Source organism: Myotis daubentonii, chromosome X, assembly GCF_963259705.1.
Source record: "Myotis daubentonii chromosome X, mMyoDau2.1, whole genome shotgun sequence".
Lineage (NCBI taxonomy): Eukaryota > Metazoa > Chordata > Mammalia > Chiroptera > Vespertilionidae > Myotis > Myotis daubentonii.
The window spans coordinates 133,691,505-133,701,491 of record NC_081861.1 but is presented as its reverse complement, the minus strand read 5'-3'; the positions used below and the strand labels follow the sequence as shown (position 1 = coordinate 133,701,491).

General features: G+C 41.0%; 1 pseudogene; it reads right to left on the bottom strand.

Annotated features, from left to right (window-relative positions):
* Positions 1-216: 216 nt before the first annotated feature.
* On the bottom strand, positions 217-1,438 carry LOC132224285 (pre-mRNA-splicing regulator WTAP-like; annotated as a pseudogene).
* Positions 1,439-9,987: the final 8,549 nt, after the last annotated feature.

The following is a 9,987-nucleotide window of genomic DNA, read 5'->3' as shown; positions in this document are numbered from 1 at the left end:
TACAACATCACATGAACTCTTATAAAGTAACCTGACCCTAAATGATGTTTTAGCAACAAAGTAATTAACTGTTAGAATTTCCAAAGTGGCAGAGATATTGAAGCAAAGAAGAAAAAAAAAGGAAAACACACACACACACACACACACACACACACACACAAGGTAAATTGTGACAAAAGTATGCATTAATTTTGTGGATAGTATCCTCTCCCAAATTAAATAACCCTGCATAAAAAGTTGCTGGAAAAATATTACAAAACTGAACACTGTACATTTACACGTGAGTCCAAGCCATTCTGAATGTGGCAGGAACCAACAGTTCGGTTACCTTTCCCACTCACTGTTTTTTTCCTTTTGAGGGTCACTACTGGAGTCTGTGTCGTTTCACTGTGTGAGAGAGTTCACTGCCCTGGGAGAGACTATACTTCCATATCCCCGCACTGAGTTGGTTTATGTAACTACTACCTCCTTTGCCAGTTCTCTCCTCTGAGCTGTTGGAGGCCTTACTACCAGTCACTGGAGAAGAAGGAAAGCCATTTTCGGTCGTGTCCCCCTCCCTGTGACCTCCAGGCCCAGACGTCCTCAGCCGGGAGGAACTGCCGTTGCTTGGTCCATTGGTCAGCCGACTGCAGTCTTTACCTGGGGCCTCTGCCTGCCCCACAGGCTCAGATGTAGTCCCGCTGGTACCTGGGGTTGGGGCTTGAGCCTGCTGCTGTTGGTACTGAGCCAACTGCTGGCGTGTCTCCTCTAGTTGCTGCTGTAGAACTAGAATGGTACTCTGCATGTCCTCGACTTCTTCCTCCAGCTGAATGATGAAGTCATTCAGTTCACTCCGGCTGCTTTTCAGCTCCTCACTGTATTTCTTCTGTAAAGCCAACTCTGCTTCAAGCTGCGCAATAAGTTCCCGGTTCGCCCGCCTTCCAAGCTGCTGATTCTCCTGGAGAAGCCTTCGACATTTCACCATGACGTCTTTGCCGGTTCGGCTCTCAGGAGTAAACTTCCAGGCGCTCAGTTCATTCTGGGTTTGTTCCAGTTTGTGTTTAGTCTCTTCCAGCTCACCTCTCAGTTTTAGGAAAAAGAAGTTGATGGCGGGGTCCGCCGCTGTTGGTGTCGGCTGGGGAGCGCTAGGCTGCTGGGCCTGCTGGAGGTACTGGATTTGAGCAGTATACTCTTGGACCTCTTGCTCCTTTGTTGCCAGTCGCATGACAAGGATGTCTTTTCTGCGTGCAGACACTGCCTGTCGTTGCTTTAGTTTTTCTGCTGACTCCCTTAAGCCAGTTACCTTAGAGTTCAGGTCTGTGTACTTCTCCTCCAGAGCTTGCACATATGCTTCATACTCTTTCCATCTTAAAGTCAACTCATCTCGTGCCATAACTTTAAAGTCTGTCTCACTCAGTTGAACCTTTTTGGGGAGAGGTCCCTCGGTGGTCATCTTGAGTCCTCTCCAGACAGAGGTCCCACAAATGCAGCCCAGTCACAGAGGCCGAGGCCGCGCTGCCGGGTCGCCACCCAGGGCGGGTGAAACCGCGCACTCGATCGTGCAACCCGGGTCTGGTCTGATTCTCCCCTTTATTTGTGGGTCTCGCATTCACAAAATGGCTCCGAGGGAGGAACCGAGGCACTGCCGTCCCACCCCCTTCTGGTTCTTCCTCCAGAGGTAGAACCCCAGCCCACCCACCATCCTGTCCCCTGCAAACATTTTTGTTCAGTATGATTAGAAATGGCCTCTGGTATTGGTTAAATGATCAGAAAGTCCACACTGTTTATTGCTTACATGCAGGCGTGTGTAGACTGTTCAGGGAAGGAAAGGGAGTATATTTGCAGTGAACAGCAGTGTTCTGTCCATATTGCACAAGTTTTGCCGGTCCTTTTGAAAGGAAGCTAGTTGAGAACATGGCTATCTTTTCCATAGTTTGAAGGCTATCTTAATAAACACCTACAATGTCCTATTGTCAGCTGAATAAATCACATATTAGAAAGTGATGCATCAAATAAATTCTAGATTATTCATGATAGTAGAGACAAGGTTAACTTTTAGAGAAACCACTTAATCAAACATATTGAAGTAATAATCCAAACGAAAGTGTTTAGAGCCCTGAAACCATTTCAAGCCACATTTTACCCTATAAGTTAAAAAATTCGTTTTACAGTGTTATGAAAAATTATGAAATAACCAATATCCTTTCCATCATTTTTGCTCATTTTCTACTGTAAATGATGATGGGAGACAAGATGGACCAAGGGTTAGGAACTAGAGAATACTTTCCATTCTGGCTATACAATGCTATGAACATATGTAAATTTGATTATCATTAGTTCAATTAATGTTGAGAATAATGTATGTACTAAGTTTATTAGGTAACCATTTGGTTTTCTATTAAGCTAAACAAATGCAACAATTTAACATATAATTGATAAGGCTAGTTTAATTGTTTATAGTCATGCTTCTTAGCTTTGGATTCATACTAGCAACACTTGGAAAGCTTTTAAAACCCTAAACCCAGGCCACATCCTAGACCAATTACATTAGAATATCCTGGGGCTGGGACTCAGATATCAGTATTTTTAAAGTTCACTGGGTGATTCTAATATGTAGCTGAGTCTTGGAAACACTGCTTTATAGAATATCCGTTTACTCTTAAATTTAAGTGCATTAGGGACTCAATCTTTAAGAGTCTATTTCTTTAAGAGTCTATAGGAACCATTTCTGTTATGTTTCTTTTGCTTTGAACAAAAGCAAATCATTTTAAAAGAATAATCTTATTTGCTTTCTTTTATTCCTCCTTTTATCTTTTGGCTCTTTGGTTTCTCTGCCATATTGATCAATATAGCATAATGTATGGCATTAGGTCATCCTAGGTTTGAATCCAGGTTGGGCTGTTTGCTAGTTTTCACTGACTGGCAATTTATTTAGCCTCTAAACTAGGTCCCCCATCTATAGCAGTGATTCTCAACTGGAGATAATTTTACCCCCTAGGAGACAGTTGGCAATGTTGGAGACATTTTTGATTGTCACCACTCAGAGGTTGCTTTTGACATCTAGTGGGTAGAGGCCAGTAGTGTTGCTAAACATCATACAGTGCATAGAACAGTCTCCATAGCACACAATCATCTGGTGCCAAATGACACTAGTGCTGGGATAAAGGAACCTTGATCAACAGTATGACTGTATGTATTCATATTCTCATTCCTCTACTTCCTAGCTGTGTAACCTTGAACAGCATTATTTCAGCCTGAATCCATCTGAAAATGTAGCTATTATTAGCATTCACCTTGGAGTTGATGTGAGGTTTAAATGGGTTTATGCATGTGGAGCCTTAACACAGTGTCAGATAGCTATCATCAAAATATGTCTCCCATTCTGGAGCATTTATAGCTTCTTGTTAGGGTCCATGAGCTCACATGTTTGACCCTACTCTCAACAATCTCAGTGTTAGTATTTCATAACTAGGTGATAGGAGGGGGATAGGGGTTGAAGGGTGGAGTTAACTTTGAAAATGCACCTGCTTTGGATTCTAAGAGGAAATTCAGAGGAGGCAGCCCTACAGACACTGTTAATTTCCTTCTCCCACCTTTCATGTTCCTTTCCCAGTTTACTACTACAGCTTAACACTTGTGTTGAGGTGGAGTGTTCAAATAAACAAGCTTGTATTGGTTCAAATGAAAAGTAAAGAATAGCCCAACCAGTGTGGCTCAGTGGTTGAGCATTGACCTAGGAACCAGGAGGTCACAATTCGATTCCCAGTCAGGGCACATGCTCAGGTTGTGGGCTCCATTCCCAGTTGGGGGCATGCAGGAGGCAGCTAATCAATGATTCTCTCTCATCATTGATGTTTCTATCTCTTCCTCCCTCTCTCTTCCTCTCTGAAATCAATAAAAATATTTTTAAAAAGTCAAAAATATTTTTATAAGTGCTGATTCTAAGGGAAGAGGGCTTAATAACAATGAACAGTTTATTAATAAACTTTTTATATTTATTATTAACATGGTGCTGTTAACTACAGGGGTCTGAAACTTGGGAAAGAGTTCCGTGCTGGAAATACATTTGGGGATTATTGCAGAAGAAGTCAAAGTTCTGGGAGAGAATAAAAGTGAGAGAGAGGGTGTAGGGAGAAGGGGGCTCAGGTTATAGCCCAAGAAATACCTACTTGGCTAACATTTATTGCAGATCTACTGTGCACCTGTCAGTCACCTTTCTAATCTAGAATACTACATTTCTTTTTTAGGGAGAGTCACCAAGTGCTATAAGTAAATAAAGTGAGTCTTTTCTGAAGACAATATGGGATACTCACAAAAATAGCTTGGAAATCCCTGTACTGATAGCTCTACATTAATTGGATTCATTTTTAATTTTGTCATTATAATTATATCATATTAAAATATTTAAAATTTGAATTTTTTATCCATGCGTATGCTTTTCTCTAGTCATAGTGTGCTTATAACTAGGTGTGTTTTTATAACAGTTCATTGAGATATAATTCACAAACCATACAATTCACCCACTCAAGGTATATAATTCAATGGTTTTTAGTATATTCACAGAGTTGTGCAACCATTACCACAATCAACTTTAGAACATTTTCATCATACCCAAAAGAAACCCTGTACCCATTAGTAGTCACTCCCCATTTACCCCAACCTTCCAAGCCCCAGATACTTTCTGTCTCTATAGATTTGCCTGTTCTGGACATTTCATATAAATAATTAATTTATAAGGTCGTTTGTGTCTGGCTTCTTTCACTTAGCATAATATTTTCAAAGTTTATCCACATTGTAGCATGTATCAGTAGTTCATTCCTTTTTTGGGGATATATTTTTATTGATTTAAGAGAGGAAGAGAGAGGGAGAGAGAGATAGAAACATCAATGATGAGAGAGAATCAATTGGCTGCCTCCTGCACGCTCCTTACTGGGGATGGAGCCCGCAACCCAGGCATGTGCCCTGACTGGAAATTGAACCCTAACTTCCTGGTTCATAGGTTGACCCTCAACCACTAAGCCATGCCAGCCAGGCAATCATTCATTCCTTTTTATGGCTGGATAATATCCCATTGTGTGGATATAGCACATTTTGTTTATCTATTCATTTGATTATGGATATTGGGTTGTTTCCACCTTTGGGATACCGTGAATAGTGCTGCTATGAACATTTGTGTACAAGTATTTGTTTGAACATCTGTTTTCAGTTTTGTAGGGTATATATCTAGGAGTGAAATTGCTTGGTCATATGGTAAGTCAGTGTTTAACCTTTGGAGGAAGTGCAAGTATGCTTTCCAAGGAGGTCATGCCATTTTACATTCCCATCAGTAATGTATGAGTTTTGAAATTTCTCCACATCCTTACCAACACTTTTTATTACCTATCTTTTTTATGCTAACCATCTTAGTGAGTATGAAGGGGCATATCATTGTGGTGTTGATATATATTAATGCTATTTGATATGTATTTCCAGGTTGCTATCTTTCACAATCAATATTTCAAATGGATTAGAAATATTCTTTCAAATAGCTATATTATAATTTGCTAGACCATTCTTCTATCTAGGGACACTTGTTTACTAATTTTTACAATTATAGATTTTCCTGCATACAGATTTTCTAATGTTTGGATTATTTTCTTACGCTGCTTTCAAGATCCACTTTGGTCTTTATCCATGAAGAATGCATAAAGAAGTATGCAACTGGGAAACATTGTGTGATGGAGAAAAATATTCTCTAATGGATTAATTTTTATCATCAAAGGTTTAAACTGGCAGAAAGCTCCCAATAAAGAGGATTCCAACCAAGTAATGAACACAAGCTTGGCCACCTAATTCATCTTTAAACAGAGATGGAAAGGTTCTCTCTAATTGCTACCTGAATAAAAATGAAACTCCCAACGTTCACTATTGAGCCGGGACACTTAAATTTATTATTACCTAATTACGTAATTGTTTTTTTAATGTATAAAAAACAAAATATAAGCAAAAGGAAGGAAGGGAAACTCTCTCCCTCCCTGGCAATAATCATTGCCTCTTTCTACAGGGTTCCTAGATGAGCATCTTTGAGTCGTTAGCAGGCCTGAACTACCTGCAGTGGTTGAGCCCAAGAAAAACCACCTATAAGCAGATTTAATAAATGCCCAGCAGCCCCTGGGCTCTGAAACTGCTGGGGTTTCTCCAAGGAGATTACATTTGTTTCTATTTTCTTTGGTCTTCTTGTACATTTATATACATTTAAGAGCAAAATTCATACAAATAGGTGGGGAAAGTCTGAGTGGTCTCTTTCACTTACTTCAGAAAATTGACTTAAAATTAGAGTGACATTAATTCCCAATGCATTAATTAGACAGCTTGCAGGATCTATCTTCTGCTAATTTAAATTATTTCCCTAAATTCTGCTTTACCACTTCTGGGTGCAGATATGCCACTGAACGAATTTGATTGTTACAAAAGGGACTTGTTTTTTTGACTGTAAAAAGAAACAACCCAGACCTTAAAAAAAACAATGAATGTTAAATTATGAATACAGGAAAACTTCTGCCCAATCATATATATTCAAACATTTATTGAGTACCCACTGCACATAAGGCAAGATGCTGGACTATGGACTCAATTGCAAAATGGGTTGGGTGCTAGGGAGAAACAAGACTAATCTTGAGGCAGAAAGTTATATGATGAATGCAGAAAGGTCCATTGCGAAGGGATTCTCTGAGCATTTTCTAGATGCCAGTTTTATTTCAGTTTCCTTTTTATTTTTTAATCTTTATTTTTAAGAGTCAAATTTTTGTTTTTCCCCTTCTGTTTTCCTCTTCTAGAAAGCAGAGATAACCAAACCTGATGAAGGCAGGAGGGGCCCTGGGGGTTTTTGACCAGCAGGACTGCAGGTGTGGAGCTGAGGTGTTTGTAGTACTGGTGGGGGTGGTGGTGGGGGGCGGTTGTGGGGGGGATGGAAGCCTGCCAGAGGGTGCAAAGTGCAGGAGAGAGAGGCCTACTGATATGGAGCAATTTGGCCCTGGCCCTATAGAGTAGCAATTGCCTCTAGGCAAGTGTTTGCAAAGCTATCTTTTATTGGACTCTCTGGTGCCTGTTTAGAAAAATACAGGTAGCTTGATCCCAGGCTCTAAGATTGTGACTCAGTTGGTGGGTGAGAAGCCTGGGAATCTGTATTTTTACAAAGCTTCCGGGGCAATGCTCATGCACATCCAAGTTTGGGAACCTCTACAGTCATTGCAAGCAACTCAGTGGTGCCAGACGACCAGGCTGCACATCAGAACCATGTGGGGACTATTAATGAAGTGGATGCCTGGGACCTATCCTTCAAGATTCTGTCATTGATCTTCTGAGGGCCTGAGGACCGGGATTTCTCCAAGCTCTCCTGGTACTTGCAATGAGCAGCCAAGTTGAGAACCACTGATTTAAATGCATCCAATCCAGCCCTGGCCTGTGTTGTTAAATGGTTAGAGCATCAACCCAGGACCCAAGGGTCACAGATTTGATTCCTGGTCAGGGGCAGGTTCCTGGGTTGCAGGTTCACTCCCCAACCCCTGTCAGGTGTGGGTGAGGCAACCAGTCAATGTGTCACCTCTCTCTCTCTCTCTCTCTCTCTCTCTCTCTCTCTCTCTCTCTTTCCCTCCCTCCCTCCCTCTCTCCCACGCTCTCTGAAAAGCAATGGAAAAAATATCCTCAGGTGAGGATTTTAAAAAAATGCATTGGCAACATTTGTATCACTTAAAAAAAATAAAGGCATTCAATCCTGATGAATCGTTGCTCTTGCTATCAAAGCTCAAAATGAAGAAATGGTGGCAGTTTGAGTAATTGAACTGGATAATTCAAGAGAACTGAGAGAACAGGAGAAAGGACTCAGAGTGGGCGGGTGCAGACGGAGTACGCACATCATTATCAATACAGCACCACTAAGAGCACTTTCTCCCAGAGGCAGCTGCACTTTATCATCTAAGGCAGCGGTTCTCAACCTGTGGGTCACGATCCCTTTGGGGGTCAAACAACCCTTTCACAGGGTTCGCCTAAGACCATTGGAAAACACATATATAATTACATATTGTATTTTGTGATTAATCACTATGCTTTAATGATATTCAATTTGTAACAATGAAAATATATCCTGCATATCAGATATTTTTTACATGACGATTCATAACAGTAGCAAAATTACAGTTATGAAGTAGCAATGAAAATAATTTTATGGTTGGGGGTCACCACAACATGAGGAACTGTATTAAAGGGTCGCGGCATTAGGAAGGTTGAAAACCACTGATCTAAGGGGATGAGGGGCTGGAAACACAGCCCCTCCTTAAAAGTCCTGCTCTTTCTGTAAGGTTCATAAAGCAGCCAGCGCCTTGATTATGAAGTGAGGCCTTTGTTTCCAGAAGATAAGCAGTCTCAACAGTCTTCCAAGGCCAGCAGAAGCATGGCAAGAGCACGGTCTGGTGATTTCGTCACTGAAAGGCTGGACACCTGTGCAGAGAAGTGGCCTTCACACAGATGACAGACAAACTCAGCTGATTTTCTGCAGACTCTGTACTTGGAACTATGCTCCGTGTTTCTTTGAATTTGTAAATAGCACAGCAGATGGCAGTCCAACATAAAAAGAATGAGATGAATCTGTGACCATCTCCAATGTGGCAGCTAAGCCAGAGACAGCAAAGTCTGGGAACTATACAGTCTGCAGAGCACTGTCCCATAGAACTTTCTTGAATGATGGAGCTGTTCTGTATCTGAGCTACTCGGTACAATAGCCACGAGCCACATGAGCTCCTCAGCACTTGAGGTATGGGTAGTGAGAGTGAGGGACTGAAATTTTAATTCATTTCAATTAAGTACAATTTCAATATCAGTAGCAACATGAGATGAGTGGCTTCCACATTGGATGGTGCAGTTCTAGAGAATGAATCTAGACTCTGCCACTTACTACTTCCTGCACCCTTAACCTGGGGGCAAATTTCTAAATCTCTTCAGGCTTCGGTTCCCTTGCCTGTATTTCTTATTTGCTGATATCTAAATCCTCTTAGGGAGAGAACTCTGTTTGGGAAAATGCCTTGATGGATAATTTGGCTATGAAAATACAGGCAGTCTTCGGATTACGTCGGACTTGATGTACATCATTTTGTGATTATGTCGCCATCTCCCATTTATTTATTAAAAAAAAGTTCCGTCATTTTGACATGTGTACATATGTGCTTTATGTTTTTTTTTATTATTTATTTACCACAAGTAAAGGTCAGGAATTGTTATCTTTCTTTTAAATTTTTTTTTTTACTGTTTCACTTCATTACCGCTGTGTATGTGCTCCATGTGAATGACGTAGGTGCTTCTGTAGGTGGGTTCCGACCTATGGCGAAAATCGTGTCACGTTGCATCATAGGAACGCATCTCCGATGTAACCCGAGGACCTACTGTATAGGTCTCAGAGAAGGGTCTGGAAAGGGAATGCAGAATACAGGAAGGGCCAGGCATTTTCTATAAGAACATGGGAGAAATGATTCATTTCTTGTTGGCCCTGATGAGAAGTGAAAGAAGAGCCAGTAAGAAAGGTTGGTCCTACATGGAATGTTGGGGTGGCCAAGTGGACTCTAGGAACAGGGAGAGCTAATATGACTTCGAAGTTACTTCTGTTACTGTGTTGTAGACCTTTTCTATCTTTCCAGATCTTTGATAAAAGTTGTTCCAAGCACAACTGGCTTGGTTGGATTTGTGTGTGTTTGTTTATGTGTATACGTGTAAGTGTGATTGTGTGTGAATTAAATAAGGGAGGGGCTAAATGTTTAGAGTAGAACTGAATGGAAAAGATAAAAAGATGGGATGATCAGGCAATTACTAAGCTAAACTCATTTAGCAAAAGCAGGAGCTCAGAGGCAGGGGAAACCATGAGAAGGTAAGCCCCTAAGAAGTTTAGGAATCATGAGACTAGCATTGTTTTTTCAGTAAGTAGAAGTTAACACCAAGAAGTTAACACCCATATAGGGTGCCCCCCCCCAAATGTATACACAC